General features: G+C 45.6%; 1 long non-coding RNA gene across 1 annotated transcript in view; it reads right to left on the bottom strand.

The window, feature by feature from the left end:
* The window catches only part of LOC108449682, a 182,094-nt gene extending 180,888 nt beyond the window's left edge, over positions 1-1,206 (bottom strand). Inside the window, exon 1 of the long non-coding RNA XR_001865938.1 lies at positions 1,035-1,206. This is a non-coding gene — a long non-coding RNA (uncharacterized LOC108449682). The remainder of the gene's footprint in view (positions 1-1,034) is intronic.
* Positions 1,207-7,896: the final 6,690 nt, after the last annotated feature.

A 7,896-nucleotide genomic window follows, 5' to 3' on the forward strand; every position in this document is an offset into this window, starting at 1 on the left:
CGGCAGGAAAGTTTCCAAGAAATCACTCTCCAGTGGCACCAGAGGATTTGGAAACAGCTTGTTAGTACCTTACAGAAACAAAGGATTAAATTGTGCCTCAAAACATCCAACACACACTGCTGCAAAGCCATTCAACTAAATCCAGTGCTTTTTACAATCATCAGGAGTGGGACACTGATAGCAGTAGCAGGACAAAGCTGAGAAACAAAAGCAGTCGTGGCTATGAGGGGCAAAAGTAGGGGAACTAGATCAGAAGCCAGGCCTTCTTCAGCCCTACAATTTCTTTTCTCCCACTAGTTTTCCTCTGTTTAGAGTTACAGACCTCCTTCTGTAGCCTGGCCTGCTTTCTAGCTCAGCCAAAACACATATTCCAAATATTTCAGTCCTTCCTGTGAAATAGCTCAGCTGTTGCTAAGCCTGAGGTAAACCCACCTCCTCTTCTCCCTTAAAATGATGTCATGTTGGGCACCAGACAATTGATTTCAACCCAGCAGTTCGTTATTCTGCAAGTGGGAAGAGCAGTACATGAACCCCCAACCCACACTACATAACCAATAACTGACCCAGGCTGGGACTCCACCCAGGACATCAGAAGGTAATTTTTTTTCTCTATTAGAATACTCAGTATGCAATGCAAAATAATTAGTTAGCTGGGGAGTTCTGAGCTTTTTTAATTAAAAGGAACAGTCATGCTATGCCAAAAATTAACTTTTTGGGGGGACTTGAGTGATAGGAGTAGCTGTTGCATTCAAGTTATCTGAGCCTACAGACATACAAGACACATAGAGTAAAGGACATCAGCAGATTTGGGTTTTTACCCCATTCCTGTATGCATTTAGTCAGGAGAACTCACCAACTTTCATAATGTAGTTTACAGCCCCTGAGCTCAGCTGTGCAACCTGGAAAGTGGAAATGTGGAATGGCAGCAGCAAACAGGCTGGCTGGGCCCAGGGAAGGCTCATGTCTCTCCAGACATTCAGTCATGCCTGTCTGAACACTGTCATTCAACCTTCCCTTCACAAAAGTGTTCCTACCTGCTCAGAGGGTCTCACATCATCCTTCTTCCACTGGACCAGCACGATAATGAGGAACCTTCTGGGCAGAATTGCTCTCCATAATAAATGCCTCAATCAGGAAAAAAAAGAAAGTTACTGCACCTAAAATCATGGGAAAAAAAATAAACTGAAACAGTTCCATCAGCACCTGTGTTAGTAACAGCCTAGAAAAAATGGGAGGATTTTGAGATGCTGTCTTCCCAGGAAGTTTCAGTGGTTTACCAAGTAGAAAACATCAGCATTTCAAATAAATCCTTAACTATTTAACTTTGGATTCCTCTAGCATACAGTTCAACTTAAATCCAAACTCTTCCTATTTCCCTAGGGATTGAAATAGGACAGGTTGAACCTACTGAGCAAAGTAGCTATTCCCCAATATCTGAGGAAATTCTCCAAGGGTATGGAACACGGACATGCACCACACAGGTCACGCTTTGACAACCATGACTTTGATGGGACAACAAACACTGCACACACAGATTTTGTTTTGCATAAATATACGGTACAGAAAGGAACTGGTTAACAAGAACACAGGAAACTCCTTACCAATTGGTAGTGATGGCAATTTCCTGCAATAACTTAGAAGATTTTCACTTGCTTGGTTGGGTTGGTAACTCATATCCTTAGGTTGAAATTCAAGAACCTCAAGTCTTGACACACAATCCAGTGATTAACGATATAGACTGTGTGTACAAGAATGTGGAATATACGGGACCAAATTCATGGTATATCTACATTAGGTGTAACATAAATGCCTTTCAGACAGGTTTTTGGTTTCAATACACTTTTGGAAGGTTTGTTATTGGAGAAGAGGCTTAGAAAATTGACTATGCAAGAAAAGCTATCACAACAGTCAATGAGAGTTATGTCAAACTGCAAAATAGGAGCTGAGCAAAGACTAGGATTCAGAATGGCATTTTCAACATCACTCTAATGATACAGGGCTATGGAAAGATTTTTGGAGGCAGAGAGGGCATTTCAGCATCCTATTCCTATCAGCTTCCTTAAGAAGGTATTAAATTATTGATCTGCCATTTGTAAATGTGCATAATCCTAAACCAAGTAAGCACTTTTTAAAAAGTTCTAATGTGAGCCTTTAGCTGTATGGGTAAGTCCTGTGTGGTTATCAGGAAGCACAACACTGGTTTTCAAAAGAACAAACTACACTGACCACATGTCAGGTTCTGAGCTCTTCTGAAAATTCAGGCACTTGATTCTGTTGTCCAAATGTAAAACTGACAAGCTGCGAATATTTTTCAAGCAAAGATCTGAAGAGCTGTCTCTGACCTCTGCCAAAATCTGTATACTATTGATTGAAATCAGAGGAGGGGTTAAAATAAGGGCATATGGATTAATACATTTTTCATTATTCTTCGTCTTTACAAGCACAGCTTTAGTTGATTTTGCACAACGGAGATGATTCTGTGTTTAAGGACAGAATAGTGGCTAGAATATAGTACAGCTGAGGAAAACAGGAGGAGAAAGAGGCAGGAAAACACCCTGAAATCACTGTGAACCAGACGCTTCCACCTCACAGCCTGAGACGAACCACACGGTTTGATGGCCAAAGGGCAGCATGTCATGCTTTAGTGTTTCATTTTTCTACCCCATGGCAGTGAGTTGCATTACAATCTGTAAAGTAGTAAACCCACAGAGACCATTATAAATAGTCATGGAATGCCCTGGAGTGACTGCAGCAGAGCTGGAACTGTGCCTTCTGAGCCCCTCGAGGAATTTCAGCTGTGGCTTAACTGTAGGGACATCACTTATCCTATCAGCTGAGTATCTAGTAGACAGGTAGATGTGGGCCTTCACACAAGATGTGACAAGGTGTACAGCTGCTTCAGTGAATCCATGTTTGCCGGGATGAGGCTTTAGGGGCCTTCAGTTTCTGAAAACAGCAGTCATCTCTGTGCCATCTCATCTCCCACGGTCTTTCTTCCACAGAGAATCATCCCCGTGTCCAAGGGAGGAGGCAATAGCTGAGGCCCAGCTTAGCAGATCACTTGGAAAACAAGCCTAACTCAGCGTTTCTTCCCTGCCCCACTGATGTGGTTCCTCACATGGACCCCACTGAAAATGTCCCAGTCCTCATGAGCAGCCAAGATACGCTGACAGCGTCTCTTTCCTCCATGGACAACGGCTCAAGGAGGTGCCATCAGCAGAGCCACGACACCTGCAGCAGAGTACTGCTGCAGTCCACAGGCACTGCCTCCCTCTGGAACCATGCAGATTCCCACCCTCTAGCACAGAGCTGGGCCTCAAACTCCCTCTGTATGCATGTGGAAATGCCACTTGTCCCACTGGGTGCTAGGAGTAAAACACAACCCTCAGCTCTGCTCTGCCCACAGTCCCCACTCCTGCTCTTTCAAAAGTTCTACCAGCGTGGCTTGAGACACTTTCCGTCCGCTGGTTAAGGTACAGGAATACACATCTCCTTTGGGAAGCCCTCTTATTTCCCTTTTCCCCCATTGCTCATTTCAGTTTCTAACACACTGCAGCTACAAGAGCTGCACAAGGTTCAGTTCTCTCACCACTGGTGTTTGTGTCACCAAGCTTCTTGTCCCGCAGAATCAGCCTAGAAACTCCTCCCAAGGCTTTCCTGGCTTTGTGGGCAACAATGGCTATTCAAAACTGGGGAAAACCAGGGAATGGAGAACACTCCCAGCATCTAAAAATTATCTCCTCACAAAAGCAGGGCTGAGACTGACCACTGTTTTTTCCCCCCAGAAGTCCACTTGGCTCTTAATTGTATTACTTACTGCCCAAACTTGTGTGATTTGATGCTCTGCTGTACTCAAGAGTTCACAGAACTTATTCATGTGCCAGGTTTGTTAGGAGACCTCAGGCTGTAGCTTCAGGCAGCCCAACTTTCATCAAATTTCTGCCTCACCTGCAGTGTAAAAAGAGCACTGCAGGCCCTACCTGCCTCCAGAAAGGGCAGTGCAAGACCCAGCTGCCCTGGTACCACAGTGTGCCTTGCAGAGCAGGAATTCCTCCTCAGCTGCATAACCCGCAGACGGGTTCTGTGGTGCCAGCCCGGTGCTGGAATGACACAGCAGCAGACTGGGCTGGGCTGTGTCTCCTCCCTGAAGGAAGTGAAGAGAACCGCTTGTCCCTGTCCCTTTCAGGAGCACATAACTGAGCTGGCTCCTCTCCCTGCCCAGTGCAGAGCCAGGCTCAGGCAGGTTTGCAGCGCAGTGCCTTTGGCTCCTGCCCCAGCTGAGTGGGGACACAGCAGCTGTGTGAGCCCACAGCCATCCCGGGCCACGGCTGGTGCCTGCGCAGTCTGAAGTGCCGCAGCAGCTAATTCCTTACAGCTTGCACTGCTGAGCCCTCGCTGGGGCAGACACTTGGGCGCCCCTGTACAGTTAAAGATCACAGGCCTTGATAACCTGGCTCTTTGATTTATGACAGCCCAGACCTTAGTGATCACCTAATGAGGGGAACCTGGAGTGTCAACCTGTTTATTAAATACCCAGAACCAGCTGTAGGCCCAGCCAAGGAAATAAGTTAATCATATTTCTCATTTATTTTGTGTATCCCTCTCACTCCCTGGCTCTCCCCATTCTCTCCTTCGTTCTGCCTGGCTCCCTCTTTTCATCTCAGAAGGGGAGGGATTTTGGACAGGTCATTTACGGAGACTGTCAGGGGGCCAAAATGTTTGTGATTTCCTACTGATTTCTTAGGTGTTTAGAAGTTAATAATATTCAGCACCTCATGATTCTTTCCTAGATGTCAAACAAAGACATGAAAGGCAAGGAACCCAAGAGGAAAGGAGGGGGAAGGAGGAAAAGGGACGGAGCAGCAGAGGCAGTAGGAGAACAACTTTCCCCTTCCCCACAGTTTTAAAGAAAGCTGCATCCAAGAAAAAAGTTAGTACGAACACAAAAAAGAAGCACGTAAGAGTTGTGTAAACATCTCGCTATTGCTTAAGTCAGACAAAAATTTCTTTGCTCTTCTTTGTAACACCCTGAGCAATACAAACTAAGACCCAAAAGGCAAAGATTCAACCTGTAAAACTACTTTACATTTATGAAATTTCTATCCCTGTTTAGGGCTCTTACTTGTTTAATCCATTCAAGTTTTCACTTTTGTTGCATTTTGGGGGTTTTTTTAATACCTTAGAAGAAACTTATGAAAAACAGGAGTAACTAAAGAAAAAAAAAATCACAAAAATCACTGTATCCATCCACCTGATAGGACACAACTCAGAATCCAGGGGGGAAAAAGATATCCAGCATTATAATGATATCAGATATTACACAAATAATCTGGATAACTCAGATACAGATCTAGGGCACAGAGCAAGTGCAGTTATGTCTATATTGACATATTACTGTGAGGTTTATAATCATTAAGACTTTAACAAAGCTCAACTATCACCAATTCAAGTGTTTTCATCTCTTCTTGTCCACAACAGTTCACTTTCTTGAACTCAGCAGAGCTTTAATCAAAAAAGCACATCTCTTATCCATGAGAACAGCTTCTGCTCTCTCACAAGATGAAGCTGGCCCCAGCAACTGTGAATCTGCCTCTGAATAAGCCTGTCTGCCATCTGGAAAGATAAACCTCAAAATCTAAGGCAATAAACACCCTTCTTCATAAATACTTTGGCAAAACATAAATGTACAGAAAGGTCTCAGATACCTTCTCTGATCCACACGGGACAACGAATCAGGCCATATCTACCCCTTCTGCTGTATTCACAAAGGATGAGGCAGCTGATACAGAGCACCAGGAAAATCCAGTATTTAGTGTTCTTAAACAATAGTTCCCTACTCCATCCCAGCCAATATGGCAGTGTGCTAGTTGAATTGCAGTAAGAACTGTTCTGAGAGCTGGAGCGCATTTGTGCGTTGCAGCCCTGAGGTCAGCAGAGCTGCAGTGCTGCAGGGGCACGTCCACAACCAACACAAGCACTCAGAGCCCAGGGCCAGCTGCTTGGGGAAAAGGCAATACCTGCCTCTGCTACCACCTGAGAGGCCAAAAGGAGAGGGCTATGGGATGACACAGCTTTTGAATTGCAAATGTCAGGTAAGTATCTCCACTTCTGGCCCAGTAACAATCAGATGTGAGCCTGAGGTCTGGGCTCACCACGCAGGACCTTGTTCCTGTTTGTGCCTCTGCTTCCATCAGAAACCAGGAGAGCAGGAGTTGGCTCTTCAAGGAAGGAGACAGGGGCCTGAATAGCATCTTCTTATTGACTACAATTAGGATACTTCTAATAGTGCCTTCCAGAGCCTTCAAGCAAAAACCTTCCCCATCTTTCACAGCGAGTAGGTGAGGTCACAGACTGAGCTCTGCAATGTCGACCATGGGTGAACTAACAGGGATGGAAAAGAGCCCACGATTCCTTGTTGTTGGCAGCTGCAGAAGAAACAAACCTAATTTGCCAATCCTGCAAGTCTCTTGAGTGAGCTGACAAGACCTCCAGGAGTCAGGCTTATCAGAAGCTGTTGCCTCATCCTTCCAGGCTCAACCTTTGCAGAATTAGCCTAAGACATCAAGTGGTGCTATTTACAGAGGCTCCACCTTGAAGGGATGATTTTCAAAGGTATCCGACACCCGATCTGAGCCAAACAATTGCAATTCCAGCCCATGGTATTTCAGTGTTGTCCCCTTTCATCTCTCCTGAGGCTGAACTCACCTCAGCATGTACCTCTGTCTCCTTGTACCCCTTCCCAGGCCTTCCCATCACACCATTAACTGGCTTTTGCAACTCAAAGAAGGAGCTCAGCCAGGCTTCTCTTAAGAGCCCAAGATTGACAGGTTTACCAATTCAATCCCCTGCCTACTGTCAGAGATGAGTGCATCAAGCTACCAAATTCACGCACCCTCTAGACTACACAAGAATCTGCCTAAAGCTTCCCCACATCTCCCTGACTTGCACTGGCCAGCAGAGCCCATAAGGGCAGCCCAGAGTGCACTTTCTCTGGTGCTTTACCCAGCCTGCTTGGAAATGATGAGGAAATGCTTTGGGTTGCTGCAGACTGGGCCGATTTTTAGCTTCAGAAACCTTAACGCTTTGCTTGGTTTCCTTTTATCTGCCTCTTTATCTGTTTAAATTTAGCCTGGTTCCTCTCTGCTGTTTCCCAAGTCCGAGCCAATATCTGTTACCCAGTAGCCAAGGGGGATCTTTCTCTGCCACTTTCCTTCTTCCTTCAGCTCTGCTCATTCTCTCACAGGAGCTGAGGCTCTCTTGACCCAAAACCACGATCCTGCTGGCAGCTGCTGCTACCGGAGGTAAGATGTCTTCAAGGCATGACATCAAGGAGTACTGCAGAAAATAGAAGCAAATCCTAAAGGCTGCCTGTGTCTATATAATATATTTATTTAATTGATATGCTCTCAGCTTTCCTTAATAGAAATTGTCAGAAGCATCCAACAGAATTGCCTCTTGCTATTCACTGAGTCCCCCAGAGCAGGCAGGTAGCAGATGGGGATGGGAAGAAATTGCTAACTGCCCTTATTGTGTGGAAATGAGCCTGCGAGCACTTGCAGGAGGAGTATTTCAAGGCTCAACTGAGAAATAATAGTATGGACATTGTAGCAAGCAGCTAAAGTGGGAAACAGGAGCAAAACAGGTCTGTGTTGAGAAGGGACTTGAAAGGAAGAGAATGTACCCAGCAGCTGCTGGCATGAGGAGCAAGCCCTGGGGATGGTTCTCTAGCTGGGGATATGGGAGGGGGACACACATGAACACAAAGGAGTTTTTTTCCTTCCCTCTGAAGACCCTGCAGCCAACATGACTGGCAGCTGTCACTCAGCCCGTGTCTGCTGTGCTCTCTTTCACTCAGATGCCCTGGCTGGCATGGAAAAGCGCAGGATGTGTAAGGAA

Source organism: Corvus brachyrhynchos, unplaced genomic scaffold (assembly GCF_000691975.1).
Source record: "Corvus brachyrhynchos isolate BGI_N302 unplaced genomic scaffold, ASM69197v1 scaffold19, whole genome shotgun sequence".
Taxonomy (NCBI): domain Eukaryota; kingdom Metazoa; phylum Chordata; class Aves; order Passeriformes; family Corvidae; genus Corvus; species Corvus brachyrhynchos.